Source organism: Ursus arctos, unplaced genomic scaffold, assembly GCF_023065955.2.
Source record: "Ursus arctos isolate Adak ecotype North America unplaced genomic scaffold, UrsArc2.0 scaffold_8, whole genome shotgun sequence".
NCBI lineage: Eukaryota > Metazoa > Chordata > Mammalia > Carnivora > Ursidae > Ursus > Ursus arctos.
In genome coordinates, this window is record NW_026623100.1 from 17,680,108 (window position 1) to 17,698,743 (window position 18,636).

The window sequence follows — 18,636 nt, forward strand, 5'->3', positions numbered from 1 at the left end:
GAAAAAGTGATACCTCTTTCTATCCACTAAAATGTTACTATCTGGGTGTATTTGAAAATAGCAACAAGAAGGCATTTTTAATCCTTTTAATGCAGAATTAGATCTTGCCCATAGCTTAGAGCTACATGGAGCCTCAGGTTGTTCATTACTGGTTTAAGATGTTTCCACTCCCAGGGGTATTTGCATTTTAATGGAGAACTCTTGTCGCACAAAGGCCTTCAAGACCAAAAGAAATTAATCTCTAAAACTGAAATTTGAGATATTAAGAGAGCTCTTGGGGCAAAGAAGAAAGGGGAATTTTTTAAATGGCAGTCCTTTCTCCCACCTTCAAATTACATCATACCTATCATAAGACAAGCTTTAGTAGGGAAAAGCAGGAATTCATATAACCCCATATTTCCCATAGGAAGTAAAATTCACTTTAAACAGTACAAAATATTAAAGGACTGTCAAAAGTGCATCAAATCATTTATGTAATTTGGGAAAAATATACACCATGGATCTTTTGATATAGTAGACTATTGTATGCAATGTTACTTTGAACTAATGACCTAGTCCAAATAATCACCTTCCTCATAATCACTACCAAACAAAGAATTGATTGAGATGATTTGCATGAAGTATACATAATTAAATGACATCCATGCATGGATATGTATATAGTGCCTGGTACAGCATCAGATATTTTTAGAGTAAATAGTGTCGATGTTGGTGATCCCTGAGATGAGCAAACTGCCAAAATTTCAGATGCCTCTAAAGGAGACTGAGGCCATGATTCAAAAATTGGTAATGAAATTTGATGTCCCCGACTGAGACACAGTGGATCAGATAACTCATAGGTAGGTAATTATAGACCCTAGGTTGTCTACCACGTATAAGAATAAGGGATTTGGGTTTCCTTTTTCTCCTTATTATCTTATACAGCCTACTTCTGAATCTACAGTTATGTGTAAAAGTTAGTAAGTAAATAGAAATGGTGAATAACACCCTCAAATCATAGAAATAAATGATTGAGACTACAGAATTTTTTTTTTTCTATTTTGCTTAAAGAAGTAAGAGAAAAAGTTGATCAAGAAAAAGATAGAAATAAGAGTCCTCTGTCCGGGCCAGAAGAAATCTAGAAACAATGTGACCCCCACAAAACTAGAATAATTGTTCAGTGACAATGTGGATATTGCTGTTCTGCAAACCAGATTACTTTTTCCTTTCATTTAAGCAACATAGCTGTCTTCACTTAAAAATGAAGTTGAACACTGGAGGAAGAGATTTTTAGTTCTCATTTTATAACAAATATTAACTGGAATAATTTAAAAGATATATTTATTTATGTATTTGAGAGAGCAGAGCAAGTGAGAACATGAATAGGGGGAGAGAGGCAGAGGAAGAGGGAGAAGCAGGCTCTCTGCTGAGCAGGGAGTCCCATGCGGGGCTTGATCCTAGGACTCTGGGTTCATAACCTGAGCTGAAGGCAGACGCTTAACCGAGCCACCCAGGTACCCCATCAACTGGAGGAGTTTAATATCCCATCCATTATATAGGAGAAAAATGACATAAGAAAAATCAGGTAGCTTCAAGTATTTATAAAGACTAAAATTCTCATCATCTTAGCCAATCTGCTCTCTGAACTACCTGAATCCTAATCATACCATTTTTATATTTACATTGGTGGTAGCAATAACTAATTTCACTCCATTTAGTAGCCATTTTCCTAAAAAGTATCCTTTCTGTAAATGAATGCGATATTTTTGACCATCAAAACAACAACTTAAAACTAAGGTTTTAGGATTGTTATTCCTTTTAGCTTAGAAGAATGTTAATCTATCTTGCTTTTTTTTTTTTTTTAATTGTAAAAAAACATTATCCAGACTCTTCTGGAAATAACAGATGTCACAGACAAGAAGAAACTCTTTAAGTCATGTGTCACAGAAAGAGCAGGTGTGCCCTCAAGGAAAAAAACAATCTTGTTTTCATGCAATTATCCTTTTTAATGAAAATAAATGAAGGAGAAAAACTCACAAGACCGTATCAACATCAATATCTTCTCTTTTTTCCCCTCCCAAGCAGTTTTCCCTGAAACTAAAGCAGCTCTTTAACCTCATCAATTCTTGAATCATCTACTAAGTAAGCACTCATCAGGATAAGTACTGAAATCTGAAAAGAATCTTACTGATTGGGTTTCAAAAGCAGCCATTCAACCTCACAAGAGTAACTTTTTTTAATTAAGAACTGAGCAGTAGGTAGATTACAAGAACATGGTGGAACAGATAAAGGAAGGCGTTAGAAATGCAAAGAGAATCTTAGATAGTAAATGTGAGAAGGCATTCAAAATACAGTGGCCCCAAATGTATTTTGTGCTACTACAAATTCAAGTGATCGGATGAGGAGAAAATCAGAACATTATAATCCAGAATAAAAAATTAAGATACTTGGATCAGAGAAGGGGCTGAAGTATTTCATAATTGCCCTCTTGTTCCTGTTATATAAGAAAGAACGATGGGAAGATTGCAGTGGTTTGGGGGAAAGTGTAAAAACAGCAGGTTTGGAAACCACATGGCTCATACTACAGGAAATGCAAGTGTCAAAACCCCAGTGAATCTAACCTGTCCATGAGTGAGTGAGGGAGTGGTAAAGTGCTAAGAATTGCACTCTTCATTTTTTTCTGTACATTTTAAATGGTCTCATCTTTGCTCATTTACTCTCCCATCCAGAATACTCATACCCCTCTCCGAAACACTTATTTATATTCTACTATTCTACACGTCCTATTTCCGCTCCAATACTAGTGGTTTGCTCAGGTAATGGAGTCAAAAGCAAAGAGAGGGACAATGACCAGGAATTCATTTCTCACTTACTGAATGAAACACTCAAGTAGGTGTTTTAGGTAAGCAAACAAATGTTATTAGCCTGACCTGAAGACTAGCGTAAACATTCTTTTTAAATGTAAGCGTGCAAGTTTTAAATTGTTAAGTATTACAGAAGTCAAAATAAAAGCGAGGGTGTCTAGAGTGATTAGGAAACACCAGTGAGAAAAGATGGCCTCAAGCTTTGTTTTGAAGCGTCAGAAAGACACATACAAGAAGAAGAGGGATGGCAGGATCAAATCAGCAGAAAGAATAAGACCAATGGCATAGTAACTGGGGTGTGAGGTATTCTTAAGCAGAAGGCAAAACTTACCTTCAGAAACTGTAAGTCACATCATGGCCTCCTCTGCTTAAGACTTTCAGTGGTTTCTCTTCATAACAAGATGAAAATGTAAATTACCTCACGACTTTCCAAGACTCATGTGATTTAGTTGCTATCTACTGTTCAGATATTACTTCCTATTGCTTTCTTCCTTGTTTATTTAGATTCAGTCACTGATGTTCTTCTATGTTTTGGGCCATACCAAGTTCTTGCCACTTTAAACCTCTGTATTAGCTTTTTCTTCCAAATGGAGTGTTCTTCCTTCTCCCTATCTTTGCATGGCTGGCTCCTTGATATCACCCAATCCTCAGCCCAAATGTTATATCCTATAGGAGCCTTCTTCTAGATTTTCTCAATCCCATTAATTCTACTTTCTTCTTAGCAGTTATTACTCTTGAAATGTATTAATATGTTAACTTGTTTAGTGTTTCCCTCTCAACTCCAAGCTCAGGTAGGACATGAACCATATTAGAGAACAGACCTCTTCTGTCATTTCCTGTGTTGCATTTCTAAGATCTAGCACACGTTCTAACTTGGTGCTACACAGAGGAACTGGTCTGTGAACTGGTTGTTACCAGATGGCCAAAATGTGAATCAATATAGTGCTTCCTTCATCAAGAGAGGTTTTCTAACAACAACAATGAAGTCAACTAAACTATATGACAGTTGATTTATATTCTGGTACAAGCTTCCTATCTGCTCATGGATCACTAACAGTTTGTGGACTGGGACAGTCTGTACACCGTACTTTGAGTAGTGCTGGTAGAGCTTGGAAGGTTTTGTTTCAGCAGAAGCTAGAAGGTGACAAAATGTGAATTATTTACTAAAATATTTGATAGTTTTGGGAGATCATTCACAATTGTCTTGCAGATGTTATAATCAGTGATAATTTGTTAGTATGAAAGAAGTAGGAAGTAGAGCTATGTCATCAGAAAAGTTGATGTGGCTCCACTAACAGGTATTAAAGCCAAGAGAAACCAGAGCCTGGGAGGAAAGGACAGTTCATTAGAGCAGTTGGCCGAGCCTAATACCAGAAGTCATCAGGAATGGGATTCTCACTTAGTACAGACAAAAGTTTCTAGAAGGTAGAGAAGATGGGAATGTTCTAATGACATCTAGGGAGAGCGTTATTTTGTCTTTTTAAAGATTTCCATGTATGAAATAGAAAGTGGACACTGCACTCAAAGAAGTTGGGGTACTTGGGAAAGACCTTTTCTACATTTCAATAATCAGAGGTGGTGAAGATTTTCAAAAAGGAAAATCAGAAGTTTAAGATTCCAATAAGTCTTTAAAATACAATTGCTATAATTACATTTATGGAGTGCTATAAATCGCTATAATTACATTTGTGGAGTGCTTCTTATATGTCAGATACTGTGGCAATCCATTACATCAATGACTCTTCTCAGTGATCCTTTGGGGGTAGATACTGCTGTTACCCATTTTAACTGAGGCTTAAAGACATGGCAAGTGGCAAAATCAGTATTTGAACACAGGAAGTCTTAAATGAGAGCTGATGCCCTTAGCATCTGTGTATACACCTTCCTCATATAAGAAGCTCAACTGAGAAGATTCACACACACACATACACACGCGCGCGCACACACACACACACACACACTAGAGAAGGGGTCCATAAAAATCCTAAATATTCAGATATCATTGACCAGATCACGGATGAAGTGTAAGACTGAATACATAGTGATAAATGATACAAAACAATTTTCTACCACACAACTGTCGAACTCTAAGTGTCTACAATCAGGGATTCCTTTCTTTGGATCTTGAAAGCTTTACAGATTACCGAGGTGTCAAAGTAAGAAGGGAGGAATAAAAACTTGACCACTTGTGTCCTACTGTATCAGAATCTCTGAGGTTGGGAATCTGTATTTTTTTAAATCTCCACAGGTGATCCCCCAATGAACAGATAAGTGCAGAAATCATCGCCTCAAGTTAATCTCTTTTTTAAAAGTAATTGGAAATCTGCTCAATGCCAAGCTGATTCTTAGTGTCAGAATAGTGGGAGAAAAGTAAGGGAAAATTACAACAATAAAAACATTTTCTAATGTTGTAGCCCTGTCAAGTAGCATTCTTCTTCACACTGCCTTACCTCTTCTAAGGCTTGGAGGGGTCCAACTTGGTCCCCTGGAGGAATGAGTGTCATGGGGGTAGATAACCTGAATGAATACAATGAATACAATGAATCAGTCTTTGGACAGACAGATGGAAGCCACCTGTAAGCATCATCACATGTTGAACAGCACAATATCACATTAAAGTAAATAGATGTGACCTCATCATTCAGTTCTTCATATCAAAATCACATGTATTAGTGATTTTTTTTTCCCTGATGAGTTGATACTCTGCCTGATATTTTGGCATGTCACAGTGACTCTTGTACTGACAAAACAGAAAAATGGAGCTATATAGCAGAGACTCTTGAAATAGGAACCAATACTGAGAAATCTCAGCAAGTAGATCTCAAGTCAGGGATCAGCTCTTCATGTTTTTTATTTGCACATTTGTTGCTTTGTACACAGCTTGATTTCATATCATCGTGTGCTCCTGGGTCATATATATTTATTGAAATGTACTTATGCCATGAGAATCGTAATACCTTATATAATACTATCAATATCCACTATCTTAAAGTATTGTTTTCAAGTTAATTTAAAATAATTTAGGAGGAGCATCAAGACTATTTTAAGAAGTCAGCATAATAATTACAATATGATTTATTTCTTTATTTTTAGAAGTGGATGCAATGCAGGACATCTTGGGTCATTTATACCAAAAGATAATGGTGATGCTGATAATAACACTTCACATTTGTTGAAAGTAAATCTTAGGTGGAAGTATTAAAACAATAGTCCACAATAGTTGTAGTTCCTACTGAGTTTAAGAGTATTTACACAAAAATTCCTCTGTTACCTAACTCATGATTATAAAAAGTGTAAATGAGAGGAGGCTGGTGCCAGATGTTTGCTTAGGGTTGGCGTATATTCATTGGAGGATTATGAGGCTTGCTTACAAGTCTATTATCTGTTTAGTTGTTTTTTTTTTTTAATGGTAAGGGTCAGAAAAGTTTACTTGTCTCAGAAGATGTCAAAATCTTATGTGTACTATACATGTAAGGGAGCAAGAAGATTTATCTGTGAATAGTTGGTAAGAAAGGATAACATTAGGATACGTGCATATGGGAAAGGTGAATGAGGATATTTCCATGTAATAAATGTGCACACTATTATGTTTCTTGATATTGAATGTACAAAATGTGAGATTCATTATAATTAGTATGGGTTAAATTCAGATATCGATAGTTGGTGCCAATAAAGTTTGGATGCTTATCTAAAATTCATGTGCACAATCTGTGCTTCCTAATCAGCAAAATGGTGAGAAAAAACTCTAATCAATTTCTTCTGGAACTGCTGATATATTTGCTTCACCACAGATGAGAAAGTAGAGGTAGAGTTATCCACCAAATGAGAGGAAAGATTGACAAAAAATAATGGATAAACGTTTGTAAACTTGGCAAGTGTGGAGTTTGGTGGAAGTGAAAGACAGTTTAAGGTCATTTCTCATTTCATCCAAATAAATCCCCTTAGTCTGGGTTATACGTTTTGGGGGACATAATCTACAAAGTGCAGCAAATGACTTAACTTTCTTTCACCCAGATGAATGTAGTGTGGCTACGAGGCTCTGTTCAGGAAATGAAGGTTCCAGATTGTGGCTGGCTTTATCAGAGGGTAAATCTTCCCTGAGAGAGAGGATCAGGGATGTGAGGGAAGGTCCTGGCCAGCAGTGATTGTCAACTCTGTGTCACAATGCTAGCAGTGGCAGGAGAATTGAAATCTAAAAATGAAATGTGCTTTTCAAAGGATGCATCCCCTTTGTCTTTTTCCCAGATGCAGTCTGTTCTCACTGGTTTAACATACTCTCTTGGCTTGGCTTCCCACACATTAAGGATGACATCTAGAAAGGAAAACCGAAACTTTGAGTTAGTTCATTAAATGTTTAATTATTAACGAGGCTCTTTGGCTTTTAGTGCTTTTTTCTTTTTATAAATTTATTTACTTACTTAGGGGGGAGGGGCAAAGGGAGAGACTCTCAAGCAGACTCCCTACTGAGTGGCCAGCCTGACTTGGATCCCATGACCCATGCGATCATGACTTGAGCCGGAGAGCAGAAGTCGGATGCCCAACCAACTGAGCCACCCAGGTGCCCCAGTTCTTGGTGCTTTATATAGGATTTCAAGGAAGATTTTGGAGAGGATGGGTCTCTGTTCTTTGTATCTGAACTCACTGACTAAGCAAGCAATCCTCCCCAGACCTATTTGGGAGCAAGTGCAGAAGTGGAGTCAAAGGTGAAAACTAGCATGAAAGTGATTTATTCTTTCTTTATTTTAAATAATTTATTTATTCTTTATTTATTTTAAAACCCGGGCAGTGCATTCTGGTCACACTGTCAGCTGTCAAAATGCCACTGCCCCTTTTATCTGCTTGTTTCAGTACCTACTGATGGAAATCATTAACCTTTTTAAAGTTTTTATTAAAATTCCAGTTAGTTAACATACAGTGTAATATTAGTTTCAGGTGTGCAATTTAGTTATTCGATACTTCCATACAACACTCAAGCTCATCACAGCAAGTGCCCTCCTCAATCCCCCATCACCTATTTCACCCATCCCCCATCCACCTCCCGTCTGGTAACCATCAGTTCTCTATGGTTAAAAACCTGTTTCTTGGTTTGCCTCTCTCTCTTTTTCCCCTTTGCTCACTTGTTTGTTTCTTAAATTCCACACACGAGTGAAATCATATGATATTTGTCTTTCTTTGACTGACTTATTTTGCTTAGCATTATACTCTCTAGCTCCATCCACAGAAATCATTAATCTCTGGAATCGGCATTTTAATTAAAACCTAAAGGGAAGTGGTTGGCATAAATTTATGTATGTGTGTAAGTGTAGGTGTATGTGTGCACTTGTTTAGATTGTGTGTGTGCGTATGTTAAAATATGTAAAATATATACATATTTCCAAGTGTCATGATATTTTATGCATTTTGGGTTTGATGTCATATTTGTGGTTTTAGAAAAAACTTGTAATCACATGGAGACACTTCTGAAATTGTAATAGATGAGTGTATTTTTGAAAGGAGACTCACTGCAGATCCTTTCAGAAATAAATATTTATTCAAAAAAGAGTGTATAACTTTTTGTAAGTTCTATAAAGCTTAGAGGTTTATAGATTATAGTTATTTTAAACAAGAAAACTGCAGATGATAGTACTGCCTCTGGTCAGGAAAAAGAACAATTAGCCATGTGAAGATCCCTTGCAGTACCTCCTTCAGCAGGATAGTAATATTTCTGATTTCCCTCCATTTTTCTTATCAGTGGCATTCTCCATCTTAAACCTGATTGCCTGTCTTCTGCTATCCCCCGGATAACTAGTCCGATCCCTCCCTTCTGGCACCCACTTGGATATTCCCCCTTCGAAAAGGGGCTTCTTTCTATAAAGTCCAAACCCCGTTAGACATCTCCTTTCAAGGAGCTGTCTGTGGTTAACTATCTTGTTGGATAGTGTTAATCTCTGCAAAGGTCAGATGAGGTATTCTAAGAGGAATTTCCTTTTAACTAGGGCACAGCCCATGACTGCCACAGATGATTGTCCAGTGAAATGTCAAGTTCCAGCAACACTGGGACACACATAAAGGAAAAACTAATCACTGTTTCCAGGGAACTTGCACTCTTGTTGTGTTACCTCCCAACAATGCAAAGAAGTATGTGATGTATTCTGCAACAGTGCAAAAAAGTATGTGGTTATTAAGATTGTGTTCTGATTTCATTAAGTTGAAAAGCCAAGTTGATTGTTTGTCCCCACTGTGCAGTGTTCATACTATGCAAATTCATCCAGCAAACCCTCTTCTGCCTGCTCTAAGGGACCATTTTTCAACAAGCCATAGTAACCTTCACATATGGGCAGAAGAAAGGGTGAATCTTGAGAGAAAAGTTCCAGGCCAGTTTTCTTGAGTCAGGAATAAATAAAGAGAGATATTTATGATTGCCAAGAAAGGGATCATCAGCAATCAGGGTCTTCCAGACAACAGAGTGTTACAAAGGTGGGGATATGTGTTATTATAGGAACAGCAACAGAAAACGTAACTCAGAAGTGGCAATGAGAAGTGATCGACTGTTTTACTCTGTATTTCTAGGTCGAATGAGGAAAAATAAATACATGCTTGTTATAGGCCCGCAGTCTCTTCTTTGTCTCTCAAAGATGGATCATATTAGGTAAACTGTGGCATCTTGGCAATCACCACCTTGTAAAAAGATGAAAATAGGTTGGTTTGGTGAGGAGTGGCGAATGTATCACTGGCTGTACGACTGGCTTGCATGAGAGTGGGAGATGACAAGTGAACATGGCACTTTTCTGTTAGAAGAGGGTGAGAGAAAAATCTCATAAAAGGCTAAGAAGGGGACTATTGTAGGGGCTCCACTATATTAGTTTGCTAGGGTGTCACTAACAAAATGCCACAGACTGGGTGGCTTAAACCACAGAAATTTATTTTCTCACAGTTCTGGATGCTGGAAGTTCAAGATCAAGATGTCAGCATATTTGGTTTCTTCTGAGGCCTCTCTCCATGGCTTCCATCTTGTTGCCTGTTCACATGGTCATCCCTCTGTACCCACATGCCCCTAGTGTTTCTTTGTGTGTCCAAATTTCCTCTTTATATAAGACATCAGTCAGATTGATTAGGGCCATTCTAATTGCCTCATTTTAACTTTATCACCCTTTTAAAGGGCCTATCTCTGAATATGGTCACATTCTGAGGTACTGAAGGTTAGGGCTTCAGCACATGAATTTTGGGAGAACACAGTTCAGCCCATAACACCCACATTACTGTATATTCCAAAGTGCTATTATCAAACCTAGAGCCTAGGTTGGTCTTGGCAATCTACACAGATTGTCAAAGCTCCATTTGTATTTCTCTCTTTCAGCATTTTTCTAGTACTGCCTCTAAGATTTCCAGGATATTATTCCATGAATCTGCCATTTCCTCCCATTGTACTACCTCTACTTCCAGTTATATGAAGCAATTAATGATAACTATCTCTGGAGTATAGCTTTCCAGTCAAATTTGCATGCCCCTTTGCTATTTGGTTTAGAGCAGGAATCACAAATTAAATGCCTAAGGGGAATGAGTAGGCAACACAAATGATGAAGCTGGCCCACCACAGGGTAACAGGAGCATTAGAAACAGTACATGACTCTTAAAGGGGACATTTGCTGGAGAGCTTGAGCTGATGGAAGCCATGTGAAGATCCCTGCCCCAGGTTTCCTGATTTTGCCAGGAAGGCTGAGAATGCAGATATTAATTGAATGCTTACAATTTTTAAATATTGTGAACTGTTTCAAATAACATACCGTGTATTTCCCCATTCTATACTGTCTCTTCAAGATTTTATCTTGCATCTATTAGAGATGCTGTTTCAGAGCCAATGATAAAAATAGAAATTCTCATGGAGACTAGGAAAGACTAGAATAGGGTATTCACTCATGGAAGGAGATGGAGACATTTTTATTTTCCAGAATCCATCTTAGGTGATGTACTATGTGTGCCTCATTGAAAAATGCTGCTTAGAGTAAAAGGAAACCTACAAGGCATTCTCAAGCAATAAAAAAAATATTGCTAAGCCATAAATCACAAGAGGATGGAAAGTTAAGGGAAGAGGAGGGCAGGAGAAAGCAAGCAGAGACAAGTTAGCCAGTGAGAGGGAGGGAAGTTTTGTCTCAGAAGAGGGGGAATGGTCTAAACAATTAGAAGCAATCAGAAAGGCCTCATGGAAGTAGGGGTAGTTGAGCTGGGTTTAATAAATAAATAAACAGCTTTTCATTTTAGGATGTGGTAAAGGTAGAAACAATATGTTGTTATATTTGAGAAACAGTAGGGATTCTTAATAATCTTAGAATGGAGGCCGTCCTCTGTAAAGGTAAATGACATCAATTGGCATCTCTAGTTTGGTATTATTTCTGGATGATTTTCCTAACCTTAGGATCTTTGTGTAACTAAAAAGAACAGGCAGGAGAAGAAAGGAAATAAACACTAAAAAAGCCTTTTTTTCTAAAAAAGAGGTCCACAGTCTTTTTCTAAGGGTCATACCATCTCTCTCTCTGCAAACACTCGGTCACTGCATGAAAGCAGCCAAATACAAAGCATAAACAAATGAGCTTGGCTGTGTCCTAATAAAACTTTATGTATAAAAAGCGGTGGTGGGCCGTATTAAGTGTGCGTAGTTGGCTGAGTCCTGACCTAGAGAGAAAACCACAGTAACGTATGCTAGGGGTAGGAGAGAAAGGAGGAAACGTCCAGAGAGTTACCCTAAATAGTGCAAAACACAATCCTGGACACCCTCCAAATGATTAATGTCTTTTGTTGAAATCCTATAGAAGTATAAGGAAGAAAGGAAGGAAACCGTGTGGGAAGGAGATGATGGATTGGTGATTTTTTAAATGCAGATAGAAATACGTGGCACTATTTAGGAAAATGAGTTCTAAATGAAATGTGAGACCATGCCTCTTTAAGAAGGCTAACCAAAGAAGAAAAGCCAGAGCATGAGGTCAAATCATTGAGAGAAGTATCAAAGGTCAGGGTGGAAAGGATCTAGTGGTGTAACAACAGGTGATGATAGAAACTCACCGCAGTAAAAGGGCTGGTGAAGGGGATTTGGGCTCTTAATTCTACTGAGGCTTCCTCTTTGAACCAGGAGCCCCTCAGCCTCATTAAGGTCTGATTTTTCTTTGAGGCACCACTCCAGATTTCTCACTTTAAATCTATTCCCCCAACCCTGAGAGGCAGATGAGAAAAATGAGAAATGCTGGGGGAGAATGAGCCTCTATTGATGTTTACGTGCCCCTCCGCAGCACTAGGCCCAGTGAACATGTTTCCTAATTTCTGAAAGCTCTGTCTATTCCCATGAGGTGTGGACAATCCCACAGGCTCAGTGCGGTGTCTATAGAATATTATGCCATACAAATGTCATTAAGGCAATGTTCCCAGCTGATAAAGTGAATGCAGGCAGCAGGAGACCCAGATAATTGAGTTTATCAAGGGGATTATAGTACTCTTGTTATCTAGTTTAACAGTTTGGAGATCACCAAATCCCACATCACCATCATCCCCTTTCTGCCAGTGTTTTCCCCATCTCGTTCAAGACCTGCCACTGAATCATTTCACAGTATGCTTTAATGACAGTGGATATGGGATTCACTGTGGTTTCATAATAAAGCTGCAGCTGCCAGGCTTGTCTAAAGAATTACAAGGTCTCTTTTCCAAGCACAGTGAAATGAATATCACATCAAAAATAACACCTAGGATTTAAAAATAAAGGTTACTTAGATACAGCTTACAAGAACCAAATTCTCTTTTAGTTTTTCTTCCATAGAAATTCCTGAGCCCTGAGATGCCCTTTGAGTGAAGTGGAATGTGAGGAGAGAATCTGCTTAGGGTAGAACTAATTGTACCTGTGGCCTCCATCTTCACCAAACCCAGCTGCCCTCCTCCTCACATCCATGTGGAGCCAGTACCTGGCGCAGTGCCTCAACATAGGAGATGCTTTGTAACTGGGAGGCAGATTGGACAAATGCGTAATTACAAATGTACTTGGTGCTTCTCAGGTCTTGCGAGGGAGCTAGCCGGTTAACATTCTCTTCTCTTATTTTGTCTTTACTTTGCAAATTACCATCAGGTTTGGGATGTATTCCAAAGAGGGATTTTTTTTTATTGAGCAATATGAAAACTAGGCAACCTACTTTCTTGTTTTCAGTCAAATGTGAACCATTTCTGAGGAAGTATTTTGAATTGGTAGACAGCTGGATATTATTTCTGTATACTAACCTATGAACTGGAATCTTGAGTTATTTTTCCATCAGGGTTGTTAATGTCTATGCTGTGGTTGGTGCTAATCACAACTTTAATTACTTTATAATTACACAAGAACTACCATGTGGTTAGATGTTTTCTCACACTGAGAAGCACATGGGATCTTCTTGATCATACCTTCTCTGTGCTCCTCCTTTGTCACCTCTCTGTTTTTTCTCCAGATAATTAGAATCTATGAAATTCAGGACTAACTCCAATGGTTCAATAATTTATTGTATAGTTAATAGACAAGCTGTACTCTTCACTTACTGAAAGTACAATTAAAAACACATAAAACTTTAATTCATACAATGTTTAATTGGTAGGTTTGATGCCAGTTATGGTACCAATGTACTCTTACCCCAATTTTAACTCCTACATTATTTTCCATTAAAAAATGTTAAATTAAAAGAAATTGTCATTAAGTATCAGTAAAAGCTGTCACTGAACCTAGCAGGTGGTATCTGTTAGCAAAGCTAAGTTCACTTAGGGAAATGGTTCCAATGGAATCATTTCTTAACAAACACAGGCAACACACACACACACACACACACCTGCAATATTCAATGTCAAAAGCTTACGCAGATATCCAAGACACAACATTGGAAGGTAACAAAATATGAAAAAAATTCATAATGAAATAAACGTGAGTTAACACAAGACAAGAAAGTTTGCACTCTTAAACTAAGATAAAAATGCCCTTAAGACACAGGATTACTCTGCTTAAAATTGTATCCCTATTCTTGGCCTTGCTCTCTTCCAAAGAAGTCTTTCACAGACAAGGAAAAGTTAAAAAAAAAAAAAAATCAAAGCCATTGGTAAGGTTGAACCCCTTGTCCAAACCATAAAAGTTCTCTCTGCCCCTTTCTGTTGCAATATATTATAGAAGAGGGCTGTAGTTACCATGTACAGTTTTAATCAAAGGAACTTTAGAAATTGTAATTAATCCCCCCTCCTTTTTGTTTTACTCCTTTTATCCAATTTCTTTGCTTTCTTTAAATAAAGGCCCTGAATGGGAAAAGTACTTTGTCCTAGAGAGTTAAGACTGTGCACAGTTGATCTATGATGGGGTGGCAATCATGCTGTCCCAAGGAAAAAAATCAAACTTATCTCATCATCCTGTGGGCATATGTGGTTTTCCCTTGGGACGTTTTCTGAGTGTTGTATTAGAACTTTATTGCACATGACTCAGTTCAACCTACTTTTCAGGGCTTCCCATCTTATCTTTCTTTGATGAAGGTTCCATGTTGCAAGGGACCCTAAGTATTTCACTTTATATTTATTCCAAGGTGGAGATTGCCTCCCAACAGCCCTGCACCGTCATTATTTGACTTCTGTTTGAAAATTACCAGGGAAAGAATGTTTACTGTTTAGCAGGCATCACATTCCACTTAGAGATGGCTTCAATTTTGAGGAAGAGCTCCCCTGCAATTTCTAGCCCTCATTCTGGGTTAGGAGTCTGGTGATGGAAATAGAGCCAAGGTTTTGGGGGGGATTTCTCAGTCCTTGTAGTACTGACGCTTTGGGTGGGATAATTCTTTGTTTTCGAGGATGTGTGGTACACTGTAGGATCCCAGGTCTTTTCCCACCAGATGCCAGTAGTACCTCTCCCCCCACACCTGCCCCACTCCCTTCAATACTTGTAACAATAAAAAATGTCCCCTTGTGGTTAGGGGGGGAAGGAAGTTACCTCTGGTTGAGGTCAACTGTCTAGAGAATGAGAACATAGCTAGTTTATAGGAAACCTGGGCTTCTAATCTTTTGTTATTTCTGTACTCACTTAGCATAATCCTTTATTTTTTTAATATTTTTTATTATGTTATGTTAGTCACCATACAGTACATCCCTAGTTTTTGATGTAAAGTTCCATGATTCATTAGTTGCGTATAACACCCAGTGCACCATGCAATACGTGCCCTCCTTAATACCCATCACCAGCCTATCCCATTCCATCCCCTGACACCCTCAGTTTGTTTCCCAGAGTCCATAGTCTCTCATGGTTCATTCCCCCTTCTGTTTACTGCCCCCCCTTCTTCTTCCCTTTCTTCTCCTACTGATCTTCCTACTTCTTATGTTCCATAAATGAGTGAAACCATATGATAATTGTCTTTCTCTGCTTGACTTATTTTGCTTAGCATTATCTCCTCCAGTCCTGTCCATGTTACAGCATAATCCTTTAAAAGAGATCACTTTGGATGTATGAAGAGGACAGGGATTGGGTTTTCTAAGTGGGTGTGTGTCGTACCAACTGCTATCACTCAGTGGGCCTGTTTCTACATTTTTGTGAGATGACGTGCTCCCCAGACTTGTGAACTGGACTAGATCTATAAGAATCTCTTTTCACTAAAATTCTGTGAACTTAAGTTATTACATAATGAAAAGATTAAAAGATGAAACGTCACGTCACCTCTGCCATGGCTTGGCGTGGCCCACTACTCAGATAGACACCTTGGATTCTGGCTTTTCACTGGACATTTTGCTCATTTCACACCCTGTTGTCCTATACCCCATCACTAACTTCGAAAATACATGTGTATTTTTATTAGGATTTATGTTGGTGTTTTTTGTGCTTTGATTAACCAATTTCCCTCAATTTTGAGTAGATGCCAGTTATTTTTCTCCATGAACCCTATTATTTTTAGTGATCAGTTTTGTGGAATGTGAGGTTTCTTGAGATTACAGATACTGTGTTACAGCTTTATGATTTGTAGTTTTAAGAAGTCAAATAGTATCAAAAGACTATAAAAATAGCCCTGAATTTCTCTCTCAAAACCTTTAGAACATTTTCTTCATCCCTGGTGTTACAAGATTTCAGGATGTGCCTGTCTGTAGGTCCTTTTTTCATTCATTTCATGGGGGCACTCAGTGGGTACTTTTAATCTGGAGTTAGATGCCTTTCACTTTGGAAAATTTTCTAGTATAATTTCTTTGATAATTCTTCACTCACCATTTTTTCTAGAACTTCTATTAATATAATGAAAGCAGAAGAAGATTTAAATGAAACTTCCGCAGTTATGTAATACAAACTATAAAAATAGAAGTGAAAGGAGGCTGATGCCAGGTGTTAGCCTAAGAGTTGGCATATATTTGTTGAAAGTTCATTGCAAGTAAGTCTTGCTGTTGTTTAAATTTTTCAAAAGCTAAAAGTCAAAATAGCAAAAAAAAAAAAAAAAGTCATTTCAAAAGCTTGTTATTTGCAATGTGTTTGAGCAAGAAGAAAGTAAAAGTACTAAGAGTTACTAGGAAATGATCAAAGTACGCTGCCTAATGAAAATGAATCAGGAGGGTGCATCAAGGTAGTATGCTCCTTACCAGAGAATGTGGCTATCCTCTAGTTGTGGGCTAGTAAGTCTCAGCATCCCCTTCTTTAGAGACTTGTTCTGGCCTACTAGGAGCTGCCTCTCCTGATGGCTCTGCACCTACCTCTCCAGGCTCAGACAGTAATTGACTGACATGGGGGTAAAAAGGCTGGACCCTTGCTTCAAAGTGCAATTGATCTGGTGGTACAATGTGTCCTCTAGGTCTTTGATAATGGGACCAGACTGAAGGAAGTACCCAACTGAGACCAGGGTCTTGGGTAGGTTTTGTGTCCTGTCTTATCCTGCTTTTCTCCTCTCTCCTGAAAGCTTCCCCTCAATCTATCATTTGAACAGGATTTCCCATCTCAGGCTCTGGTGTGCGGGTACCCAACCTAAGATAGCAATTAGGCCTTTAAATTCAAAGGGCTCTTTATTCCCCTCTGATTATTTCTGCTTATGGTATCTTGTTCTTGACGCATGAATGTGATATTTTAAAGGCTTGTTTTGTTTTCTGCATCCTCTGTATTTTCTTTATCTGTTTGCATTGGTCTCTCTTTTACAATAAAGGCTTTCCTCAAATAATATCTGGTAATTTTTGTCTATCCATTACTGTTAGGTAGGGACACCAAAAATTGGTTTCCAAGTTCTGTGTGCATGGTGGACTAGTCTCTGGTGGACATCATTTGTTAGAAAGCTTAATGGCCACTAGCTTATCATTAGATATGCCCAAATATTTTATTTTTGCATGGTTCATTTTCTCTGGAGAATGGTTCCCTTCTCTCTGGCCTAGGTAACGTACCCTTGGTTGCATGGTAGGTATTCTGGAACGGCGGGGAAGGGCCTCCAGAGTCATTTTTTTAGTGAGCAACTCTCACTCCATCCCTGTGTTAAAATCCAGTGGCTCATTCTTGCCCGTGGTTGTTTTTTTTTTTTTTTTAATTTTTAATTCAATATGTTACCTAATAGAGAATAACAAAAGTGAAACCAAGACTAAAAAAGTGTGGGGGTGGGTGAGTGGCAATAACAGTATCTAAAGCTGCAGTACCTTATAGAGGAGTGCCTGGATGGCTTAGTCGGTGAAGCGTCTGACTTGGTTTTGGCTCAGCTCATGATCTCATGGGTCGTGAGATCGAGCCACTGCCCCCCCCACCCCAAAATCAGGCTTCATGCTCAGCGGGGAGTCTGCTTGAAGATTCTCTCCCTTTGCCCCTCTCCTGCTCATGCATACACTCTCTCTTTCTCTCTCTCTCTCAAATTAAGAAATAAATCATAAAAAAATATAAAGCTACAATACCTTATTGAATGGATTAACATGTTTGCTCCCAAAAGTCTTACATTGCTTACACTTTTATTACTGAAGTATAGTTATATTAGTTTCACATGAATAACATAGTGATTCAACAATTCTATACCTTTCAGTGCTCACTACTGAAAGTGTAGTCACCATCTGTCACCATACAGTGTTATTACAATCCTGACTATATTCCCTATGCAGTACTTTTCATCTGCATGACTTAATTTTATAACTGGAAGTTTGTACCTCTGAATTCCTTTCATTCATTTCACCCATCCCCTCATCCTGCTAGCCCCCTTCCCTCTGGCAATCACCAGTTTATTCTATTTGAGGCTGTTTCTGGTTTTTTTGGTTTTAGATTCCAGATAAAAGTGAAATCATATGGTATTTGTCTTTCTCCATTGGACTTATTTCACTTAGTGTAATATCCTCTAGGTCCAACCATGTTGTTGCAAACAGCAAGATCTCAGTTTTTAAATAGTGGAGTAATATTCTATTTTATATATTTATATATATATATACATACACACACACACACACACCATGTCTTCTTTATCCATTCATCTATTGATGGATACTTGGGTTGCTTCCACATCTTAGTTATTGTAAATAATGCTGCAATAAGCATAGGGGTCCATATATCTTTTCGAATTAGTGTTTTTATTTTCTTTGGGTAAATACCTCGTAGTACAATTGCTGGATCATATGGTATCTCTATATTTAATTTTGTGAGGAAACTCTATCCAGTTTTCCACGATGGATGCAACAGTTTACATTCCCACCAATGGTGCAAGAAGTTTTCTTTTTCTCCACATCTTTGCCCAACACCTGTTGTTTCTTGGGTTGTTGATTTTAGCCATTCTGACAGTTGTGAGGTGATATCTCATTTGGTTTTGATTTACATTTCCCTGATGATTGAGGTTGAGTATCTTTTCATTTGTCT

At 38.1% G+C, this 18,636-nt stretch overlaps 1 long non-coding RNA gene across 1 annotated transcript in view; it reads right to left on the reverse strand.

Moving 5' to 3' along the window:
- Nucleotides 1-5,349: 5,349 nt before the first annotated feature.
- LOC130543145 (uncharacterized) overlaps nucleotides 5,350-18,636 on the reverse strand; it is a 213,649-nt gene continuing 200,362 nt past the window's right edge. Inside the window, exon 5 of the long non-coding RNA XR_008958240.1 lies at nucleotides 5,350-7,155. This is a non-coding gene — a long non-coding RNA (uncharacterized LOC130543145). The remainder of the gene's footprint in view (nucleotides 7,156-18,636) is intronic.